Raw genomic sequence first — 12,445 nt, forward strand, 5'->3', positions numbered from 1 at the left:
GGTTGTTCCTTCCCGGTGAAAGACCTGGCTATTTATTGCTTGTGTTGAGACACACGTGATGGTGTCTCCACAGCTTTTCTATATAAACTCAGACTACGTCCTAGCTCCTCTTTCACTCCTCGAACCTTCCACAGTCCCTACACTTTTGGAAAAACTTCATTTCTGCACCACATCCTCACTAATCACACATTAACCCCTTTACCCCCAAGGGTGGTTTGCACGTTAATGACCGGGCCAATTTTTACAATTCTGACCACTGTCCCTTTGTGAGGTTATAACTCTGGAACGCTTCAACGGATCCCAGTGATTCTGACATTGTTTTCTCGTGACATATTGTACTTCATGACAATGGTAAAAATTATTTGATAGTACCTGCGTTTATTTGTGAAAAAAACGGAAATTTGGCGAAAATTATGAAAATTTCGCAATTTTCCAACTTTGAATTTTTATGCAATTAAATCACAGAGATATGTCACACAAAATACTTAATAAGTAACATTTCCCACATGTCTACTTTACATCAGCACAATTTTGGAACCAAAATTTTTTTTTGTTAGGGAGTTATAAGGGTTAAAAGTTGACCAGCAATTTCTCATTTCTACAACACCATTTTTTTTTAGGGACCACATCTCATTTGAAGCCATTTTGAGGGGTCTATATGATAGAAAATACCCAAGTGTGACACCATTCTAAAAACTACACCCCTCAAGGTGCTCAAAACCATATTCAAGAAGTTTATTAACCCTTCTGGTGCTTCACAGGAATTTTTTGAATGTTTAAATAAAAATGAACATTTAACTTTTTTTCACAAAAAATTTAATTCAGCTCCAATTTGTTCAATTTTACCAAGGGTAACAGGAGAAAATAGACCCCAAACATTGTTGTACAATTTGTCCTGAGCACGACAATACCCCACATGTGGGGGTAAACCACTGTTTGGGTGCATGGCAGAGCTCGGAAGCGAAGGAGCGCCATTTGACTTTTCAATGCAAAATTGACTGGAATTGAGATGGGACGCCATGTTTCGTTTGGAGAGCCCCTGATGTGCCTAAACATTGAAACCCCCCACAAGTGACACCATTTTGGAAAGTAGACCCCTTAAGGAACTTATCTAGATGTGTGGTGAGCACTTTAACCCACCAAGTGCTTCACAGAAGTTTATAATGTAGAACCGTAAAAATAAAAAATCATATTTTTTCACAAAAATTAACTTTCCGCCCCCAATTTTTTATTTTCCCAAGGGTAAGAGAAGAAATTGGACCCCAAAAGTTGTTGTACAATTTGTCCTGAGTACGCTGATACCCCATATGTGGGGGTAAACCACTGTTTCGGCGGATGGGAGAGCTCGGAAGGGAAGGAGCGCCGTTTGACTTTTCAATGCAAAATTGACAGGAATTGAGATGGGACGCCATGTTGCGTTTGGAGAGCCACTGATGTGCCTAAACATTGAAACCCCCCACAAGTGACACCATTTTGGAAAGTAGACCCCCTAAGGAACTTATCTAGAGGTGTGGTGAGCACTTTGACCCACCAAGTGCTTCACAGAAGTTTATAATGCAGAGCCGTAAAAAGAAAACAAAAAATTTTTCCCACAAAAATTATTTTTTTAGCCCCCAGTTTTGTATTTTCCCGAGGGTAACAGGAGAAAGTGGACCCCAAAAGTTGTTGTCCAGTTTGTCCTGAGTGCGCTGATACCCCATATGTGGGCAGGAACCACTGTTTGGGCGCATGGGAGGGTTCGGAAGGGAAGGAGTGCCATTTGAATGCAGACTTAGATGGAATGGTCTGCAGGTGTCACATTGCGTTTGCAGAGCCCCTAATGTACTTAAACAGTAGAAACCCCCCACAAGTGACACCATTTTGGAAAGTAGACCCCCTAAGGAACTCATCTAGATGTGTTCTGAGAGGTTTGAACCCCCAAGTGTTTCACTACAGTTTGTAACGCAGAGCCGTGAAAATAAAAAATCCTTTTTTTCCCACAAAAATTATTTTTTAGCCCCCAGTTTTGTATTTTCCCAAGGGTAACAGGAGAAACTGGACCCCAAAAGTTGTTGTCCAATTTGTCCTGAGTACGCTGATACCCCATATGTTGGGGTAAACCCCTGTTTGGGCACACGGGAGAGCTCGGAAGAGAAGAAGCACTGTTTTACTTTTTCAACGCAGAATTGGCTGGAATTGAGATCGGACGCCATGTCGCGTTTGGAGAGCCCCTGATGTGCCTAAACAGTGGAAACCCCCCAATTATAACTGAAACCCTAATCCAAACACACCCCTAACCCTAATCCCAACAGTAACCCTAACCACACCTCTAACCCTGACACACACCTAACCCTAATCCCAACCCTATTCCCAACTGTAAATGTAATCTAAACCCTAACCATAACTTTAGCCCCAACCCTAACTGTAGCCTTAACCCTAGCCCTAACCATAGCCCTAACCCTAGCCCTAACCCTAGCCCTAGCCCAAACCCTAGCCCTAACCCTAGCCCTAACCCTAATGAAAAAATGGAAATAAATACATTTTTTTAAAATTTTTCCCTAACTAAGGGGGTGATGAAGGGGGGTTTGATTTACTTTTATAGCGGGATTTTTATGATTGGCAGCCGTCACACACTGAAAGACGCTTTTTATTGCAAAAAATATTTTTTGCGTTACCACATTTTGAGAGCTATAATTTTTCCATATTTTGGTTCACAGAGTCATGTGAGGTCTTGTTTTTTGCGGGACGAGTTGACGTTTTTATTGGTAACATTTTCGGGCACGTTACATTTTTTGATCGCTTTTTATTCCGATTTTTGCGAGGCAGAATGACCAAAAACCAGCTATTCATGAATTTCTTTTGGGGGAGGCGTTTATACCGTTCCGCGTTTGGTAAAATTGATAAATCAGTTTTATTCTTCGGGTCAGTACGATTACAGCGACACCTCATTTATATCTTTTTTTATGTTTTGGCGCTTTTATACGATAAAAACTATTTTATAGAAAAAATAATTATTTTTGCATCGCTTTATTCTGAGGACTATAACTTTTTTATTTTTTTGCTGATGATGCTGTATGGCAGCTCGTTTTTTGCGGGACAAGATGACGCTTTCAGCGGTACCATGGTTATTTATATCTGTCTTTTTGATCGCGTGTTATTCCACTTTTTGTTCGGCGGTATAATAATAAAGCGTTGTTTTTTGCCTCGTTTTTTTTTTTTCTTACGGTGTTTACTGAAGGGGTTAACTAGTGGGCCAGTTTTATAGGTCGGGCCGTTACGGATGCGGCGATACTAAATATGTGTATTTTTATTGTTTTTTTTTTATTTAGATAAAGAAATGTATTTAGGGGAATAATATATTTTTTTTTTCATTTTTTAGGAATATTTTTTTTTATTTTTTTTTACACATTTTGAAAATTATTTTTTTACTTTTTTACATTGTCCCAGGGGGGACATCACAGATCAGTGATCTGACAGTGTGCACATGCAGCGCTGCAGCCTTCACAGTGCCTGCTCTGAGCAGGCTCTGTGAAGCCACCTCCCTCTCTGCAGGACCCGGATCCGCGGCCATCTTGGATCAGGGGCTGGACTGAGCAGGGAGGGAGGTAAGACCCTCGCAGCAACGCGATCACATCGCGTTGCTGCGGGGGGCTCAGGGAAGCCCCGCAGGGAGCCCCCTCGCTGCGGGAAGCTTCCCTATACCACCGGCACATCGCGATCATCTTTGATCGCGGTGTGCCAGGGGTTAATGTGCCGGGGGCGGTCTGTGACCGCTCCTGGCACATAGTGCCGGATGTCAGCTGCGATAAACAGCTGACACCCGGCCGCGATCGGCGGCGCTCCCCCCGTGAGCGCCGTCGATCGCGCTGGACGTACTATCCCGTCCGTGGTCATGGGGGCCCACCCCACCTCGACGGGATAGTACGTCCCATGTCAGAAAGGGGTTAACAATTCTCATCAAACACCATATCCAATACTCTTTAGGTTTATTTTTTTCTAAGTGAATGTGTCGCACACATTTTTTAAAATGACCAAAAATACCACATACTAGAGACAAAAAACGGTCAAACCATGATCAGACCAATTATTACCACCACATAGTGACTGAGTAATAAGATATGCAAGGAACAATTACCACCACACCGTGATCAGACCACATATTACCACCACATAGTGAAAGAATAATATCACATATAAGGAACAAATACTACAACACCGTGACAAAACAACATATTACCAACACATAGTGACTGAATAATACTACATACAGGGGACAAATACCATCACACCATGAACAAACATCTTACCACCACATTGTGAACAAATACTACTGATCATTAATAAAAAAAACAATACTAATACCATAAGTGCCATCATACACAGGAGATTATACATAATAGTATACAGTGTAGTGTCAGTGTACAGGTAATTCAGTGATCACCAGTGACATACACAGTAGTTCTGTAGATAGTGTGTTATCTGCATACTGACACTACACTGACTCACCAGTTACATCTGCAGTTGAAGTCCTTCATCTTTGCTTTTTTCTTCATCCTGCACAGGCCTCCTTCACTTCTTCCAGCCAGTACTCATCTCTCCAGAAAATAAGTTTTCTTGAGCACCACTTCCAGAGCACAATCCCCATTTTCTATCCAACTTCTACACTGTCAGATAAAGAAAAAAGGGACATAGTGCCTCCCTGCACCGTAACAGGACCCCCTCAATTCATCATTTGCTCCCCCCACCTCCAATACAACATCATTTGCGCTCTGCCACCCTCAAGTCATCATTTGCTGTTCACCACCCATCCAATTTTAATTTATAATCATTTGCTTGCTCCCGCCCCAATACACCACCATTTGTTCTCCGTCAACTTGAATACATCTATTATGCTCCCCCACGCCAATTCATTATTTGCTCTCCCCACCCCCAAAATTATTATTTTCTCTTGCCCACCCTCAATTCATCATTATTTGCTCAAAATGATTGACATCATCAGTTGATTATGACATCATCAAAATGATCATGACAATCAGTTGACTATGACATCATCAAAATTGACATCCTCAGTTGATTATGACATCATCAAAATGATAATGCCATCATCAAAATGATAATGCCATCATCAAAATGATTATGATATCATCAGTTGATTGAGTTCATCAAAATGATTGAGTTCATCAAAACGATTATGACTAAATCAAAATGATTATGACATCATCAGTTGACTATGACATCATCAAATGATTATGGCATCATCAGTTGATTATGGCTTCATCAAAATGATTATGACATCATCAAATGATTAGGACATCTTCAGTTGATTATAACATCATCAAAATGATGACATCATCAGTTGATTATGACATCATCAAATGATTATGACATCATCAAAATTATGGCATCAAATGATTATGACATCATCAAAATGATTGACATCATCAAATGATTATGACATCATCAGTTGATTATGACATCAAAAAGATTATGACATCATCAAAATGATTGATATCATCAGTTGATTATGACACCATAAAAATGATTGACATCAAATGATTAAGACCTCATCAAATGATTGTGATATCATCAAATGATTATGACATCTTCAGTTGATTATAACATCATCAAAATGATGACATCATCAGTTGATTATGACATCATCAAATGATTATGACATCATCAAAATTATGGCATCAAATGATTATGACATCATCAAAATGATTGACATCATCAAATGATTATGACATCATCAGTTGATTATGACATCAAAAAGATTATGACATCATCAAAATGATTGATATCATCAGTTGATTATGACACCATCAAAATGATTGACATCAAATGATTAAGACCTCATCAAATGATTGTGATATCATCAAATGATTATGACATCATCAAAATGATTGACATCTTCAGTTGATTATTACATCAAAATGATTATGACATCAATATATTATGACATTACTAAAATGATTATGACATCATTAAATGAGTATGGCATAATCAAAATGAATATGACATCAACAAATGATTATGACATCATCAAAATGAGTAAGACAACATCAATATATTGTGACATAAAAATGATTGGCATCATGAAAATAATTATGACATCTTCAAAATGATTATTACATCATCAGTCGATTAGGACATCATCAAAATGATTATGGCATTTTCAAATGATTATGATATCAAAATGATTGACGTTATCGAATGATTATAACATCAAAATGATTGACAATCAGTTGATTATGACATCATCAAAATGATTATGACATCAAATGATTGTGACATCATCAAAATGATTATGACTTCATCAAAATGATTATGACATCATCAGTTAATTACATCATCAAAATGATTATGACATCAACAGTTGATCGTGACATCATCAAAATGATTTTAACATAATCAGTTGATTATGACATCATCAAAATAATTATAACATCAAATGATTATCACATCAAAATGAGTATGACATCATCAGTTTATTATGACATCATCAAATGATTATGACATCATCATAATGATCATAACATCATCAATAGATTATGACTTAATCAAATGATTAAGACATCATCAAATGATTGTGACATCATCAAAATTATTGTGACATCATCAAAATGATTATGACATCATAAATTGATTATGACATCAAAAGATTATGACATCTTCAGTTGATTGACATCAAAATGATTACGACATCAAATGATTATGACATCATCAAAATGATTATGATATCAGTTGATTATGACATCAAAATGATAATGGCATCAAAATGATAATGGCATCAAAATGATTATGACATCATCAAAGTGATTATGACATCATCAGTTGATTATGACATCATCAAATAATTATGACATCATCAGCTGATTCTGACATCATCAAAATGATTACGACATCAAATGATTATGACATCATCAAATTAGTATGACATCATCCAAATGATTATGACATCATCAGTTCATTATGACCATCAAAAAAATGATTATGACATCATAAAATAATTATGACATCATCAGTTGATCATGACAATCAAATTATTATGACATCATCAAAATGATTATGACATCAACAGTTGATTATCACATCATCAGTTGGTTATGACATCAAATGATTATGGCATCATCAAAATGATCATGACATCAACAGTTGATCGTGACATCATCAAAATGATTTTAGCATCATCAGTTGATTGACATCATCAAAATAATTATGACATCATCAAAATAATTATAACATCAAATGAATATCACATCATCAAAATGAGTATGACATCATCAGTTGATTATGACATCATCAAATGATTATAACATCATAATGATCATAACATCATCAATTGATTATGACTTAATCAAAATGATTATGACTTAATCAAAATGATTATGACATCGTCAAAATGATTAAGACATCATCAAATGATTGTGACATCATCAAAATGAATGACATATCATCAGTTGATTATGACATCAAAATTATTGACATCAAAATGATTATGACATCAAATTATGACATCAAAATGATTATGATATCATCAGTTGATTATGACATCAAAATGATAATGGCATCAAAATGATTATGACATCAAAATGATTATGATATCATCAGTTGATTATGACATCATCAAAAATAATTATGACATCATCAAATGACTGACATCTTCAGTTGATTATGACATCATCAAAATGATTACAACATCATCAAATGATTATGACATCATCAAAATGATTATGACATCAAATTATTATGACATCAAAATGATTATGATATCATCAGTTGATTATGACATCAAAATGATAATGGCATCAAAATGATTGACATCATCAAAATGATTATGAAATCATCAAAATGATTGATATCATCAGTTGATTATGACATCATCAAAAATGATTATGACATCAAATAATTATGATATCATCAGCTGATTATGACATCAAAATGATTACAACATCAAAATGATTACAACATCATCATCAAATGATTATGACATCATCAAAATGATTGACATCATCAGTTGATTAGGACATCATCAAAATGTTTATGATATCATCAGTTGATTATGACATCAAAATGATAATGGCATCAAAATGATTATGATATCATCAAAATGATTATGACATCATCAAATAATTATAACATCATCAGTTTATTATGACATAATCAAATGATTATGACATCATCAAAATGATTATGACATCATTAGTTTGTTATAACATCATCAAAATTATTATGACAAATGATTAAGACATCATCAAATGATTGTGACATCATCAAATGATTGTGACATCATCAAAATGGATGACATCATCAGTTGATTATGACATCATCAAAAATGATAATGACATCTCCAGTTTATTATGACATCATCAAATGATTATGACATCATCAGTTGATTATGACATCATCAAAATGATTATGACATCAAATGATTATGACCATCAAAATGATTATGACATCAAGTGATTATGACATCATCAAAATGATTATGATATCAGTTGATTATGACATCAAAATGATAATGGCATCAAAATGATTATGGCATCATCAGTTGATTATGACATCATCAAAATGATTGTGACATCATCAATACATTATGACATCGCTAAAATGATTATGATGATAGTCATGAAATGATTATGGCATCATCAAAATGAATATGACATCAACAAATGATTATGACATCATCAGTTGATTATGACATCATCAAAAATGATTATGACATCATCAAATAACTATGACATCATCAGTTGATTATGACATCATCAAAATGATTATGACATCATTAGTTCATTATAACATCAAAATGATTAAGATATCATCAAATTATTATGAAATCATCAAATGATTGTGACATCATCAAAATGATTATGACAGTCAGTTGATTATGACATCATCGAATAATTATGACATAATCAAAATGATTATGACATCATCAAATCATTATATCATCAAAATGATTATGATATAATCAGTTGATTATGACATCAAAATGATAATGGCATCAAAAAGATTATGACCACATCATAATGATTATGACATCATCAAAAATGATTATGACATCATCAAAATGATTGACATCAAATGAATATGACATCATCAAAATGATTATGACATCATTAGTTCTTTTTAACATCATCAAAATGATTGACATCAAATGATTAGGACATCATCAAATGATTGTGACATCATCAAAATGATTATGACATCATCAAAATGATTAAAACATCATCAAATCATTATGACATCATCAAATGATTGTGACATCATCAAAATGAATGACATCATCAGTTAATTATGACATCAAAATTATTATGACATCATCAAAAATGATTATGACATCACCTGTTGATTATGACATCAAATGATTATGACATCATCAGTTGATTATGACATCAAAATGATTATGACATCATCAAATGATTATGACATCATCAAAATGATTAAGGCATCATCAAAATGATTATGACATCATCAAAATGAATGAAATCATCAGTTGATTATGACATCATCAAAATTATGACATCATCAAAATGATTATGACATCATTAGTTTATTATAACATCATCAAATGATTATGACATCATCAAAATGATTATGACATCATCAAATGATTATGACATCATCAAAATGATTATGATATCATCAGTTGATTATGACATCAAAATGATAATGGCATCAAAATGATTATGACATCATCAAAATGATTATGACATCATCAGTTGATGATGACATCATAAAAAATGATTATGACATCATTATGACATCATCAGGTGATTATGACATCATCAAAATGATTACAACATCATCAAATGATTATGACATCATCAAAATGATTATGACATCATCAAATTAGTATGACATCATCAAAATGATTATGACATCATCAGTTGATTATGACATCATCAAAATAATTATGACATCATCAAAAATAATTATGACATCATCAAATGATTATGACATCATCAAAATGATTATGACATCATCAAAATGATTATGACATCATCAAATTAGTATGACATCACCAAAATTATTATGACATCATCAAATGATTGTGCATCATCAGTTGATTATGACATCATCAAAATGATTATGACATCATCAAATTAGTATGACATCACCAAAATTATTATGACATCATCAAATGATTGTGCATCATCAGTTGATTATGACATCATCAAAATGATTATGACATCAAATTAACATGACATCAAAATGATTATGACATCATAAGTTGATTATGACATCATGTAAATTATGACATCATCAAAAATGATTATGACATCATCAAAATGATTGACATCATCAAATTAGTATTACATCATCAAACTGATTATGACATTATCAAAATGATTATGACATCATTAGTTCTTTATAACATCATCAAAATGATTATGACATCATCAAATGATTGTGACATCAAATGATTATGACATCATCAAAATGATTAAAACATCATCAAATGATTATGACATCATCAAATGATTGTGACATCATCAAAATGAATGACATCATCAGTTGATTATGACATCATCAAAATTATTATGACATCAAATTAACATGACATCAAAATGATTATGACATCATAAGTTGATTATGACATCATGTAAATTATGACATCATCAAAAATGATTATGACATCATCAGTTGATTATGACATCATCAGTTGATTATGACATCATCAAATGATTATGACATCATCAGTTCATTATGACATCATCAAAATGATTACGACATCATCAAATGATTATGACATCATCAAAATGATTATGACATCATAAGTTGATTATGACATCATGTAAATTATTATGACATCATCAAAAATGATTATGACATCATCAGTTGATTATGACATCATCAAACGATTATGACATCATCAGTTCATTATGACATCATCAAAATGATTACGACATCATCAAATGATTATGACATCATCAAAATGATTATGACATCATCAAATGATTATGAGATCATCAAATGATTATGACATCATCAAAATGATTATGACATCATCAAATTAGTATGACATCATCAAACTGATTATGACATTATCAAAATGATTATGACATCATTAGTTCTTTATAACATCATCAAAATGATTATGACATCATCAAATGATTGTGACATCAAATGATTATGACATCATCAAAATGATTAAAACATCATGAAATGATTTTGACATCATCAAAATGAATGACATCATCAGTTGATTATGACATCATCAAAATTATTATGACATCATCAAAAATGATTATGACATCACCAGTTGATTATGACATCATCAGTTGATTATGACATCATCAGTTGATTATGACATCATCAAAATGATTATGACATCATCAAATGATTATGACATAATCAAAATGATTAAGGCATCATCAAAATGATTATGACATCATCAAATGATTGTGAAATCATCAAAATGAATGACATCATCAGTTGATTGACATCATCAAAATTATTATGACATCATCAAAATGAAATCATCAGTTGATTTTGACATCAAAATTATTATGACATCATCAAAATGATTATGACATCATTAGTTTATTATAACATCATCAGTTGATTATGACATCATCAAAATGATTACGACATCATCAAATGATTATGACATCGTCAAAATGATTATGACATCATCAAATTATTATGACATCATCAAAATGATTATGACATCAAATGAATATGACATCATCAAAATGATTATGACATAATCAAATTATTACGACATCATCAAAATGATTGACATCATGAAAATGAGTATGACATCATTAGTTCTTTATAACATCATCAAAATGATTATGACATCAAATGATTAAGACATCATCAAATGATTGTGACATCAAATGATTATGACATCATCAAAATAATTAAAACATCATCAAATGATTGTGACATCATCAAAATGAATGACATCATCAGTTGATTATGACATCATCAAAATTATTATGACATTATCAATACATTATGGCATCACTAAAATAATTATTACATCATCAAATGATTATGGCATCAAAATGATTTGACATCAACAAATGATTATGACATCATCAATTGATTATGAGATCATAAAAAATGATTATGACATCATTAAATACTTATGACATCGTCAGTTGATTATGACATAATCAAATTATTATGACATCATCAAAATGATTATGACATCATCAAAATTATTGCCATCATTAGTTCGTTACAGCATCATCAAAATGATTATGACATCAAATGATTAAGACATCATCAAACTATTGTGACATCATCAAAATGATTAAGACATCATCAAATGATTGTGACATCAAAATGAATGACATCATCAGTTGATTGACATCATCAAAATTATTATGACATCATCAAAATGATAATTACATCATCAGTTGATTATGACATCATCAAATGATTATGACATCATCAGTTGATTATGACATTATCAAAATGATTACGACATCATCAAATGATTATGACATCA

This window comes from Ranitomeya imitator, chromosome 2 (assembly GCF_032444005.1).
Source record: "Ranitomeya imitator isolate aRanImi1 chromosome 2, aRanImi1.pri, whole genome shotgun sequence".
Taxonomy (NCBI): domain Eukaryota; kingdom Metazoa; phylum Chordata; class Amphibia; order Anura; family Dendrobatidae; genus Ranitomeya; species Ranitomeya imitator.